Here is a 12,358-nt window from a genome sequence, read left to right as displayed (position 1 = left end):
TTAGGTACAGTTGTTGAATGTCGTTAGTAAGATTTGTAAGATGCTATCAGTAGGGTTCCAAACGCGCCCGACTCGGACAACTCAGAGGAACCTTGCCTCGCGTGCTATCAGGGCTCGCTGTACTGGCACTGGTGTGCAACACTTGGCAACGTGCCAGTGCAATCGAACTGCCTCTCTAACCCTTTCGCATGGATTATCTCTTCGACCCCGTGTACATTACAAATGCACCCCCCACCCCCTCCAGTATAAATATTTGAGTCCCTGAAAGCCTGGGCGTGGCCCGAGCCCGACCACGCCCACCCCGGGCCCCGCCCTCCCGCCCCCTTAGTTTATATCTAGCTTAATTAATCACCTAGTACTTATATCTCCCTTAATTACTTTTATATCGTCCCTCTTTTTACTCCCGCGCACTGTCACACCTCCACTGACTGGTGACAGATGCCAGGTTTTCTGTGTTGCCCACAGTAGGGATGTGGAGTGTCAAGTGATTCTGGTTGTTATCGGCAGAGCTTAAGGTTGCTTTTGTGTTGTTTAGTTGTGTTGTTGGTTGATTTCCTGATGTTCCTGTCAATAACAAGTTAATGCTCATCTCCGGAAGACGAGATGGTGTTATTGATTGTCTTCAGATGGATGTTGCTGGTGATGTACCTGTGTGTTGGCGTCTGGAAACGTGCCGTTGAAGGAAAGGAAGAAAACATAATATTATTATTCATTTATTTGTAGTTTTATGAAGTATCTACGTATTAATTACCACCACTAATTATTGTCATATATTGCGTGTGTAACATTTTACCTACTGAATAAATAATTTGAGTTTGAGTTTGATGTCACAGATAAAAATAAAACCCGCTTCCACTTTCCATCTCAGATAGTATCATCACTTCCCATCAGGTGAAATAGTACTTAAGGGATAACTTGTATTTGAATTTTAAAAAAATAGTGCACTAAAATTATTTTGAGTTGTCAGAAATTATAAAAAAATTAAAATCCATTTTCCGTCCGACTTTAGAGAAAAACATTAGAAATTAAAATCGACGATAATAATAGAATATAGGTACTTTATCAATTATATAAAAATATAAAAAATATACTTAAGTAATGCGTCAATTCTAATTTCTGTAATGTCATTTTCCGTGTGTTGTTCGTGATAACGGAAATCAAAGAGTAGCCATAAGAGTTTTGGAGCCAACTCCACGCGACGAAGTGGCGGACGCCCCTTATTCACATTAATTTTGACATGAATTGAAGCGAAGCCGGGGCGGGTAGCTACTAGCTAGTGCTTAGTATGAATATATTGACGGAGCAATTAATGTAAGTAGCTAATTCCCGCGCGTGTTTGCGCTGAGGACTGGGGAGCTATAGCGTAATAGCGTAACGCGCAAACAAACAAACAGACGCACCCTCGCGCACACTCTACTATGGAAAGGGTTAATTGGATGTGGGAACCGTTTTGCTGATCCGATTATGTGTAATGGATCTGTTATGTGGTAACGACTAGCGCCGTGACAGCTTAGTGGCTAGGACGTCCGCCTCCTGTCCGGAGGTCGGGGGTTCGATCCCGGACACGCACCTCTAACTTATATATCACTTGTTTAAACGGTGAAAGAAAATATCGTGAGGAAACCCGCATGCCTGCCGTTCTCACAGGTGTGTGCACACCCGTGCTCTGTAGTGAGCCGGCGATGGGTTCATGTCTCTTGTGATTCGTTACATAACTGCGGAGTTATGTAACGAAACAACGAGCGATGCGCCTCGCTGAGGGTTGTTACACTTCACACAACATGGAGAACTTGGAGAACTTGGAGAACTGTCAGGCATCAGGCATCAGGCATGTAGCCTGCAGGTTTCCTCACTATGCTTTTCTTCACCGTTAACTTTGAACGGTAGAATTATTGTAAGCCACAGATGTAGATATCTAGATATCTAGATATCTAGATATCTAGATATAGAGTAGTACTAGCTCATTCCCGTTAATCAGTAGGTACCCTTATTATAAATGCGAAATTGTGTTGGTTTGTTGGTTTGTCCTTCAATCACGTCGCAACGGTGCAACGGATTGACGTGATTTTTTGCATGGATATAGATAAAGCCCTGGAGAGTGACATAGGCTACTTTTTATCCCGGGAAATCAAAGAGTTTCCACGGGATTTTAAAAACCTAATTCCACGCGGACGAAGTCGAGGGCATCAGCTACTTAGTTACAAACATTTCAAACCCCTATTTTAGCCCTTTAGGGGTTGAATTTTTATAAACCCTTAGCGGACGTCTACGTCATAATAGCTATAATATCTACATTTCAACGTGTTTGATTGGTTAGTGAATACTGACTGACTAACCAGTCAAACTCATTGCAATGTACACGAGTGTGCAGCGCGCTACCAATCAACTCCTTAAACTTTGATTTTACTAATGAAGCGAAGTGAAGTGTGGGAGTGGACTGCAACTGAACTGACTGGTTCCGTGAGAGATACATCAACCCTCCTCAGTCAGTCAGTCGGTGTCGGTGTCGTCGCTGTAATCTGCCGCGCTACACACGTGCGGCGTGCGCTACACAGTACACATGCTCCAGTCGGTACGCGGCGTCATTTGACGCTCCGCGGCGTCATTTGACGCTCCGCTCGAGGGTAAGCGATGTTGACTTTGCCATTTTATTGGTACATATGTACTTACTTTTGAAACTATTTGTAACTAGCTGCTGCCCGCGACTTCGTCCGCGTGAATTTCACTTTTTAAAAATCCCGCGGGAGTTCTTTGATTTTCCGAAGTGAAAAGCAGCCTATGTCCTTCCCCGAAATGTAAGCTATCTCTGTACCAAATTGCATCGAAGTCGGTTAAACTGTTGGGCCGTGAAAAGCTAGCAGACAAACAGACAAACACACTTTCACATTTATAATACTTAATTTAGTATTATATAACTTCTTTGGTTGCGCGATTTTGCAATAAGTAATAACTTGAACTGCAGTGACAGCCTCCAGCCATGAGCCGTGGTAGCCCAGTGGTTAGGACGTGCGCCTTCTAATCGGGAGGTCGGGGGTTCGATCCCGGGCACGCACACCTACCTAAACCTGTCTGAATTATAGCAATTAAGATATTACTTATCGTGAAGGGAAACATTGCGAGAAAATCTGCATACCTGAGAGTTCTGCATTGTGTTCTAGGTGTGTAAGATCAGTGTGGTAGACTAAGGCCTAAGCCCTTGTTTCCGTCATCTGTCGTCAAAACCCTTTTCAATCTGAGGAGAGACTTGTGCTCAGTAGTGGACCGGTGCGGCGATGGGTTGATCATGATGATGATGATGATAATCAAAAACAATTTAGTTATCACAATGGCTGTAACTTCCAACAACTATGTCGGTGTCATTAGCGGGATTGAACCTGCGACCACGTGACAGCGCGAGGGCGGCGCCCCGACCACTGCGGCACGGCAGACTAACGACACACGTCACACTTGTGTGAACACGACGGTCGACGGACAAGTGTCCGGCGTGCAGGACGCCGCGCCGCGCCGGTGGTGCCCTCGCGAGTCGCGAGTCGCGGCTACTTCAGATAGATTACAAAGTACTCTGTGAGATAGATGTTGTAATCTGAGCTGATCGGACGCTGCTGCCACGGTGCGGGTGATTTGCTGTTTCTAACTACTTAAATTAATTCGTTTATTTCATTTAGAGCATGTGAAAGAAAGAAAGAAATAAGAAGAAAGAAAGAAAATTGGTTATCTTTAAAATAAGTACCAAGTGTCACACATCACATCTCATAACTAAGAGTAGGTGCTACTTACGTGGTATGTCACTAAGAGTTGGTGCTACTTACGTGGTATGTCACTAAAAGTAGGTGCTACTTACGTGGTATGTCACTAAGAGTAGGTGCTACTTACGTGGTATGTCACTAAGAGTAAGTGCTACTTACGTGGTATGTCACTAAAAGTTGGTGCTACTTACGTGGTATGTCACTAAGAGTTGGTGCTACTTACGTGGTATGTCACTAAGAGTTGGTGCTACTTACGTGGTATGTCACTAAGAGTTGGTGCTACTTACGTGGTATGTCACTAAGAGTTGGTGCTACTTACGTGGTATGTCACTAAGAGTTGGTGCTACTTACGTGGTATGTCACTAAGAGTTGGTGCTACTTACGTGGTATGTCACTAAGAGTTGGTGCTACTTACGTGGTATGTCGAGACTAGACCACCTATTTTTATTCTACTGTTTACAGAATTCTACTGAGAAGAGTCAGCAAGAAGCTCAGCAGTTAGTCTTTTTTGAAAAAAAAAATTACATTTTGTTTTCCATGAGACCTTGTCATCTATACTCCATACTAACATTAGAAATGCGAAAGAGTGTCTGTCTGTCTGCTAGCTTTTCATGGCCCAACAGTTTAACCGATTTTGATGAAATTTGGTACAGAGTTAGCTTACATCCCGGGAACGAATTAGGAATTAACTACTTTTTATCTCGGAAAATTAAAGAGTTCCCACGGAATTTTCAAAACACCTAGCAGATGACGTCATGGGCATCATCTAGTTACGAAATATTCGTCAAAATGAAAATAAAATATCTCGTCTTACGACAACGAGTCGCACGTGTGCGGTGTGCGCGACTCGCGCGAGCAAGTCGAGCGACGACGTGTCAAAGTAATTAGTTGATTCAACAGTTGTTGCACACAAAGGAACTAAGGAAGCGCCGACTCACGACGTGCCACTACCGAGCACTCGGCAGAAAGTGATTCGCCTCGGCGAAGGCCTGGCCAAACACAACGCGGGGTAGTAGCGACTTTGTGAAAGTCTTCGTGCCTCTCTTTCTCATACAATGTCAGGTGAAAAGCAAACAAGTCACCCACGTGCGCCGGCAATTTCGCTCGAGCGTACTGCGTCATCAAAATCGTACTTTTGACATCAACCAATCAATCAGCCCGTTTGCGTCCACTGCTGGACATAAGCCCACCCACTTCCCGCCACCTCGGGTTGGAGGCCTGCCTACTGCCCACTGCCTGGTACGGAGCATGGTGCTGATGGTGATGCCAACTGATGGGGTTGTCTTACTGCTACTATTGTAAGGAGACGGGTCACGACCCTCAGCGATGCAGAGAGAAACAATCATACAATTGTGTTGGAACGAAATCTGAACGCTGCACTGAAACCTGCGACTCACTGACTGACACGTCCGTCATTAACTAATGAGTTCCCGCGGCGCGCCTCGCCCCCGCCTAATACATCCAATATACTATCGATTGTCTGTCATCGCGACCTGTTGGCGCAGTGCGCTCGTGTGGGCCCGGGTTCGATTCCCGACAGGGGCAACTGGGATTTGTATTTTGTGAATTGGCTCAGGATTCGTCTGATGGGCGAATGTTGTTGGCTATACTTACCATTCAGTGTATTATCACAGAAAAAGGAGAAGCTGACTGACTGACTGACTGATCTATCAACGCTCAGCTAGTGTAGTTTGCTACTGGACGGATGTATTATGAGTAAGAAAAGATTTTTGAAAACTTAACCACTAAGGACGAAGTCGCGGGGATAAGCTAGTATAATATTATAATAGATAAGCTAGTATATTATAATAGATAAGCTAGTATAATATTATAATAGATAAGCTAGTATAATATTATAATAAATAAGCTAGTATATTATAATAGTACCTAGCCCCCGGGTTTGCTCGCGTGGAATTTTTAAAAATCAGTGTAGAGGTGGAATTTCCGAACATCCTGAAATACGTAGATATAAGTATTTCTTTAATTTTAACTGAAAATACCAATTGTCATGGATATAACTTGAAACATGACGACTTTACCCGCTCCAGTAGGTTCACGGAGCCAATCGGCTGTAGGAGACAGACAGATAGACGAATGATCCTCTGAGGGTTTTCATACGGATATGCGGAACACTAAACGTTTTAAAAAATCCATGAAATGTAATCAGATTCGTTTTGTTTGTGTAAATAGTTAATAAGTGGGGCGGGAATCGAACTCGGGCCCGCGGCCGCGTCCCCGGGGACTGTGCAGCAAATGTAGCAACGCGCCCCCGGGGAGCGCCGCGGAGCCCCGGGGAGTCCCGGGGCGGCGCATTAGCACTGAGGATTATGAGTTAGGGCTGTGGAAACGTTACTAGAGTCATCTTTAGGATCCCGTAGTGAAAATGTAACAGGGACGGTTCCGTAACATCGTACATGAAATAGACACTCTTTAATTTGTTCCGAGAGTTGGCGGAGCTACGTCGCGTCGGTCACAGCATTAGCTTGGCCACTGCTGCTGCTGCTGCTGCTGCTGCTGCTGCTGCTGCTGCTGCTGCCAGCGTGTCCATTGGTTAGTCCTCGAGTCGACGGCCGTCGGCAACAGGCTGACGTGATGTTGTGTACGAGTACTTACAGTTAAACACCAGAGGGCTATTCTGTATCTTTGAAAGTTTTCGTTATTTAGACTAGGTGATGTCTGCGACTTCGTCCGCTTGGTTTTAGGTTTTTTAAAAATCCCGTAGGAGCTCTTTGAGTTTCCAGGATAGGCCTATGTCCTTCCCCGGGATGCAAGCTACCTCTGTCCCTGTCCCTGTGTGCCACATCTTTGAAGTGTAAATATTTACGAAGCTGTTTCGGTTCAGCTTTCACAGAACTGTCTATTGCTCTGTACTTTATAACGAGACAAGAAGCTATACACAGACACTGGCGCATGTTATAATGTTACGTAGTAGGTACCTAAGTATCGTTTCCCGTCAACGAAGCCTACGGGAGGTCAAAAATCAAAATTGATATTATATCGTATAAGTTATGGATATTAATTTTGATTTTTGAGTCAACTTTGTCATGTACTACAGAGTTGCAAAACAAACAGAACATCACCGACACGTCGACACCCGCGCACTTCCGCTTCCGGACACGCCCCTCCCCCCTCCAGCCCCCCCCTCCCCCTCCCCCCACCGGAACATCCCCCCGAGAGAGTTTAATATTGCATGAGATCTGTTGATCTTTTGGATAAACAAACTGTTCAGTTTCATTTTAAATTAATCTGTACTGTTCGCAATGCCGACAATGCCTACTGCCTAGGCAGACTAGCCGTTGCCGCGACTTCGTAGACCTAGACCTACGCGTGGATTTAGGTTTTTAAAAATCCCGTAGGAACTCTTTGATTTTCCGTAATAAAAAGGAACCTATGTGATTCTCAAAGTTTTAAACTATCCTTTGAAAAAAATCACCTGGGTCCGTTGCTCCGTTGCTACGTGATTGAAGGACAAACCAGGTTGCCAACGGAGTGTTAACGAACGGTACCCTATTAAATACTAAGCCCCTATTCCGTCCGTCAGTCTGTCAGCGCGCTGTATCTCATGAACTGCAATGGACAGATTGTCGACGTGTGTATTTCCAGCCGATACATAATTCAAAATGGCTGCCTTTAAAAAGTGATTATTTCTTGTACGATGGTACGGAACCCTCGGTGCACGAGTCTGACTCGCAATTGGCCGGTTTTTATGTTAAATTTAAAAAATGTCGATAATAAAAAGTTTTTGATTTCATTTCATGGACGAGTTGGAGCTGTCGATTGAAAGGTACTATGTACACTTGGTGTAGGTACTTACTGCTGCGCGATTGCGGTACAATGACTGCTACAATGTCACGATCGCAATCACCGCTGATTGGTTCACGCTCGCTCACTATTGGCCACAATACATGGTTGCAACAAGAATCGCACAAATTCAGCCAATCAGAACAATTGAGATTGTAATAATAATGATTGATGCAGGGTTTAGACAATCGCCCTACAGAGTACAGAATATACATTGACTGATGCACCTAGGCGACAGGTTGAGATGGCAATCATGCATGAGACGGGGGCTGTGCGGGTGTGCGGGGCGTCCTCGCCCCGAATGCCATCTCGACCTGTCGCGTTACCGTAGGTACGCGCCAGGTTGGAATGCCAACACCACATTACTATGCTCGTCACGCGTGTCTGCGTGTCTGCGCGTCGCGCGGTGCGGGTAGGCAGGTAGGTAGGTGGAGAGGTATTCAAATGCGGCACTGAGCGCGCCCCGCGGCTTCGTCTGATTGATCCCTTGTTGTTCAATCACGCCGAAATTGGATTTTTTCATAATTTACCCCTCACCCCTCACCCCTCGCCCCTCACCCCTCACCCCTCACGTCTCACCTGCCGCTGCATCTCAATGATGTTTTTATTGAATCTTGCACCAAGCTTGTGTACGTGATCAAATCATAGTCAAAGCAATAGACAACTCAGCTTAGTACGAAGTACGATACACTGATAGAATGCCGACCTCGCACCGGATAGTGTACTGTGTAGCGTCGGAAGACCCCTCACTAGACAGACGTGTGGAGCGTGCGTGCACCGCTGGACACAGCCGACCTGTGTCCAGCGGTGGACGTGATGATGATGATGCTGGCGAGCAGCCGGCCTGTTCGGGGTCCACACTTCAGTTTTGGACACACACGTTCTAATTATTTATTTAGATACAAGTTAACCCTTGACTGTAATCTCACCTGCAATCTAAGATGGAAGCGGTTAACCCGGATGGGGTATGCCAGTTTTTATTAAACCCATGCCCCTTTTGATTTCTATACGGCATCGTACCGAAACGCTTAATCGCTTGGCGGCACGACTTTGCCGGTAGGGTGGTACCAGACCAGAAATTTAGAAATTATAAAATTCTGATCCCCCGCGGGGAATGGAACCCGGGACCGCCCACTAATAGAACAACGCTTACCACTGCGCACAGGAGGTCGTCAAAACGTTTTTAAAGTAGTTTAGTATCGTGGTGAGATAAAATAAAAGTGTAACTGAAGGATCACTGCAGCTACAGACAGACCGACAGACCGACAGACCGACAGACAGACGGACGGTTGGTGTCTCTAATGGTAACGACATTGTCGCTGCGGCGCGATCATTTCCCGCGCGGGAAATTGACTCGCGCGGCTTGTGTCGTACTGTCAGCAACACAGCTAGGTTAGCACGTCACTCGCCAGTACAACTACAAGCGACTATGAACGGGCAGCATACCCGGCTGTGTTGCTGACTCTAATATGCGTTTCTATTGGGCATTTGTTTATGTCCAAATCATATAAAAGGAAAAGGTGACTGACTGACTGACTGGTGATGAAGAGTGATGAAGTGATAAGCGAAAAAATAAAAATACGAGTGAGGCCTACAGGCGCAGGTACCCTGAATGTTGTCTGTTACAAATGGAACCTAGGACGTTTCCCAGGCTCGCTGCGTGTAGGTACCGCTGCGTCACGAGAGAGTGCGCCGCCTCGCGCCTCGCCGCCTCGCCGCCTCGCCGCCTCGCCGCCTCGCCGCCTCGCCGCCTCGCAGTCGGCGAGTCGCAATATCCGGCGCGGAATCCCGTTACGTGTCGTGACGTCTTTCAATGTTCTGTAACATGCTTACTAGCTTTATTTGCTTTTGAAAATCTAAATGTGTTAAAGGAAAAGCTGACTGACTGACTGACTGACTGACTGATCTATCAACGCACAGCTCAAACTACTGGACGGATCGGGCTGAAACTTGGCATGCAGATAGCTATTATTACGTTAGCTTCCGCTGAGACAAGATTTTTAGAAAATTCAACACCTAAAGGGGTGAAATAGGGGTTTGAAATTAGTGCAGTCCACGCGGACGAAGTCGCGAGCAGTTCTTGTCAGTTGATTCCCGTCAACAGACACTAGACATCAAAGACACAATGAAGTGATCCTGTGAGGGTTTCTTCAGGGTCCTTTTGAGGTATGGAACCCTAGAAATATTGTAAGATTAGATCGCAGTGTACCAATTAGTTCAGTAAAGGGAATCCGTCATCAAACGCCAATAACTTACGACATGAACGATACAAGCGCGGCAGATAGCCGCCAGGGGGCGCGGCGGGGCGCCGTCACCGACACGCTGTGTACAGACAAACGACGTCGGGAACATTAGCTGTATTGACTGGTAGCTGTCGAGTTGCTGTCCGGACTCCGGAGGGTCCGCGGTTCGATCCCGGGCGTCTGGAACTGTTCGGAGCTACAGTCCACAGTAAGCGGCCGAAAGTGATGTACATCGACCTTTAGAAGAAGATAGCAGAGTAGAGCACTGTCTCTGTCGTTGAGACTACGGGTACTTTAGTTTTTCTTAGTTTACAAATAAAAATGTGCAAATCACAGCTCAAAACTGCCAATGTGCCAATGTTCCAATGTGCCAATGTGCCAATGTGGGGCTAAATCACACAAGTAAAGTTAATTATGAGTAAGTATGGCAAACCAAAGCTGTGATAGCGCAGTGGTTAGGACGTCCGCCTTCTCACCGAAAGTCGGGGGTTCAATTCCGGGCACGCATCTCTAACTGATTTTGCGTTTAAAAATATCACTCGCTTAAACGGTGAAGGAAAACAGCGAGCAAACGAGCAGGCGGGTCACCTAATGTTAAGTGATTAGATACCGCTGCCCATGAATTGACCAGCGTTGACCATCGCCGGACACTTTTCGTTCTAAGAGGAGATCCGTGCTCTGTAGTGAGCCGGCGAAGGGTTGCTGATGCTGATGCTGATGCGGTGGCGGTAAAGCCCTTTCCGTAGTGAGCACCTGGGCTGCGAGCGTTGTGTCTCCCAAGTCCCGACCAATTGCTATTTATTGTCATCAGGCAGCCATTAGCGAAACAACACCGGCCAAGTGCGAGTCGCGCTCGCGCACCGAGGGTTCCGTACCTTGCAAAGATAGTGTAACTACTTTGTTTCTTAAATTATCTCCATCTAAAATTATAATTTGCAATCTTACTTGATTAGCCTGTGGTCAGGACGTCCGCCTCCTATACAGGAGGTCGGGAGTTCGATCCCGGGCACGCACCTCTAACTTTTCAAACTTATGTGCGTTTTAACGGTGAAGAAAATCATCGTGAGGAAACCTGCAAACCTGAGAGTTCTCCATTATGTTCTCAAAGGTCTGTTAATCCAGACATGACCAACGTGGTGGACTATGGCCAAACCCTTCTAAGAGGAGACCCGTGCTCTGTAGTGAGCCGGCGATGGGTTGATCATTCTTCCATAATTATGTTGTAGGTCAACGGGCTGTAGGTATCTTAGTTTAAAAAAAAATAAAGCACTTTTTGGAAAAATAGACACCAGCAGAGAGTTCGTTAAGGGTAATAAATCTACTTAAACTGCGGGAATCCGCAATTTCCCGCCGCGGCCGGGGGGGGGACGGGGGGGACTGGGGGGAGGGGACTGGGGGGACAGACAGACAGACAATGTGGTTAGTGTTAGTTATTGAGGAGTCACTTGCACCACGGCTTAGTTCCTTTTGTAAACAAACTTTACTTAGTTTATATTCTGGATCTCTATTATATGTTATTCTGTGCTCTAGGTCATGTAGTTAGGTAGGTATAGATCGCGACAGGTACAGTTGGCAATCAGGGCCCCGCCTACCCGCACGTCCCCCGCGCGCGCCCGCACCCGTCTAGCGCGGGGGTGTTGCCATCTCGACCTGTCCCTCCATGTTTCCATATCATCGTGATCAACATCGCCGGGCCACTACTGAGCACATCGTGATCACATCTTGTCCCCTCCCTCAATGAGGAGGGTGTAGGCTAAAAGTGGTGGAAGCATTTGACGATAAAAAAGTACCTACTCGTAAAAGTTTAATTGAACAAAAAATATTCTGATTTAGATTTTGTATTTTTGCCATAAATAGTCCGCCACGCTGGCCAAGTGCGGATTGGCAGACTTCACACGGCTTTGAGAGCTTTATGTAGAACTCTCAGGCACGCAGGTTTCCTCAGCAACTGATATTCAATGTCTAAAACGCACTTAGAATATTTAGTGTCCCGGGAACACAACCGGTACCAGTACGATATCAGGAGGCAGGAGTAAAGTGCAACGTAGTGACATGGTAGTGACATGGTAGTGACAGTGTGACAGACGTAGCACAGTGGCTCTACCGCGGTTGTTTGACAGCTACAATGTCACGATCGCAATCATCTCTGATTGGTTAATGCTCGCTCACTATTGGCCACAATGCATTGTTGCAACAAGAATCGCACAAATTCAGCCAATCAGAACAATTGAGATTGTAATAATGATTGATGCAAGTTTTAGACAATCGCCCTGCTGTAGTATAAATGACAGTTGTCAGTTGTCACCTATTCTTCTTACTCACTAATGAACTCGTCACACTGACATGTAAGGGGCTTAGACTGCACGTACCACGAGTATCTGCCGCGCGCAGTTGCAGTGAGTCAGAACCACGCTCTCTGATGTTTACTTTACCTCCATATTGTATACAGTTATACTTTCTATGTATTTTTGGCTTATAATATTAATTATAAACACCCTATAAAGTGTGTTTACTTGTTCAATAGTCGCGGTGCTAATAGTTTCTGACGGGCGTTCCTTTTTAACCGAC

Source organism: Maniola hyperantus, chromosome 28, assembly GCF_902806685.2.
Source record: "Maniola hyperantus chromosome 28, iAphHyp1.2, whole genome shotgun sequence".
In the NCBI taxonomy this organism is placed as follows: domain Eukaryota; kingdom Metazoa; phylum Arthropoda; class Insecta; order Lepidoptera; family Nymphalidae; genus Maniola; species Maniola hyperantus.
This window is presented reverse-complemented; position numbering follows the sequence as displayed.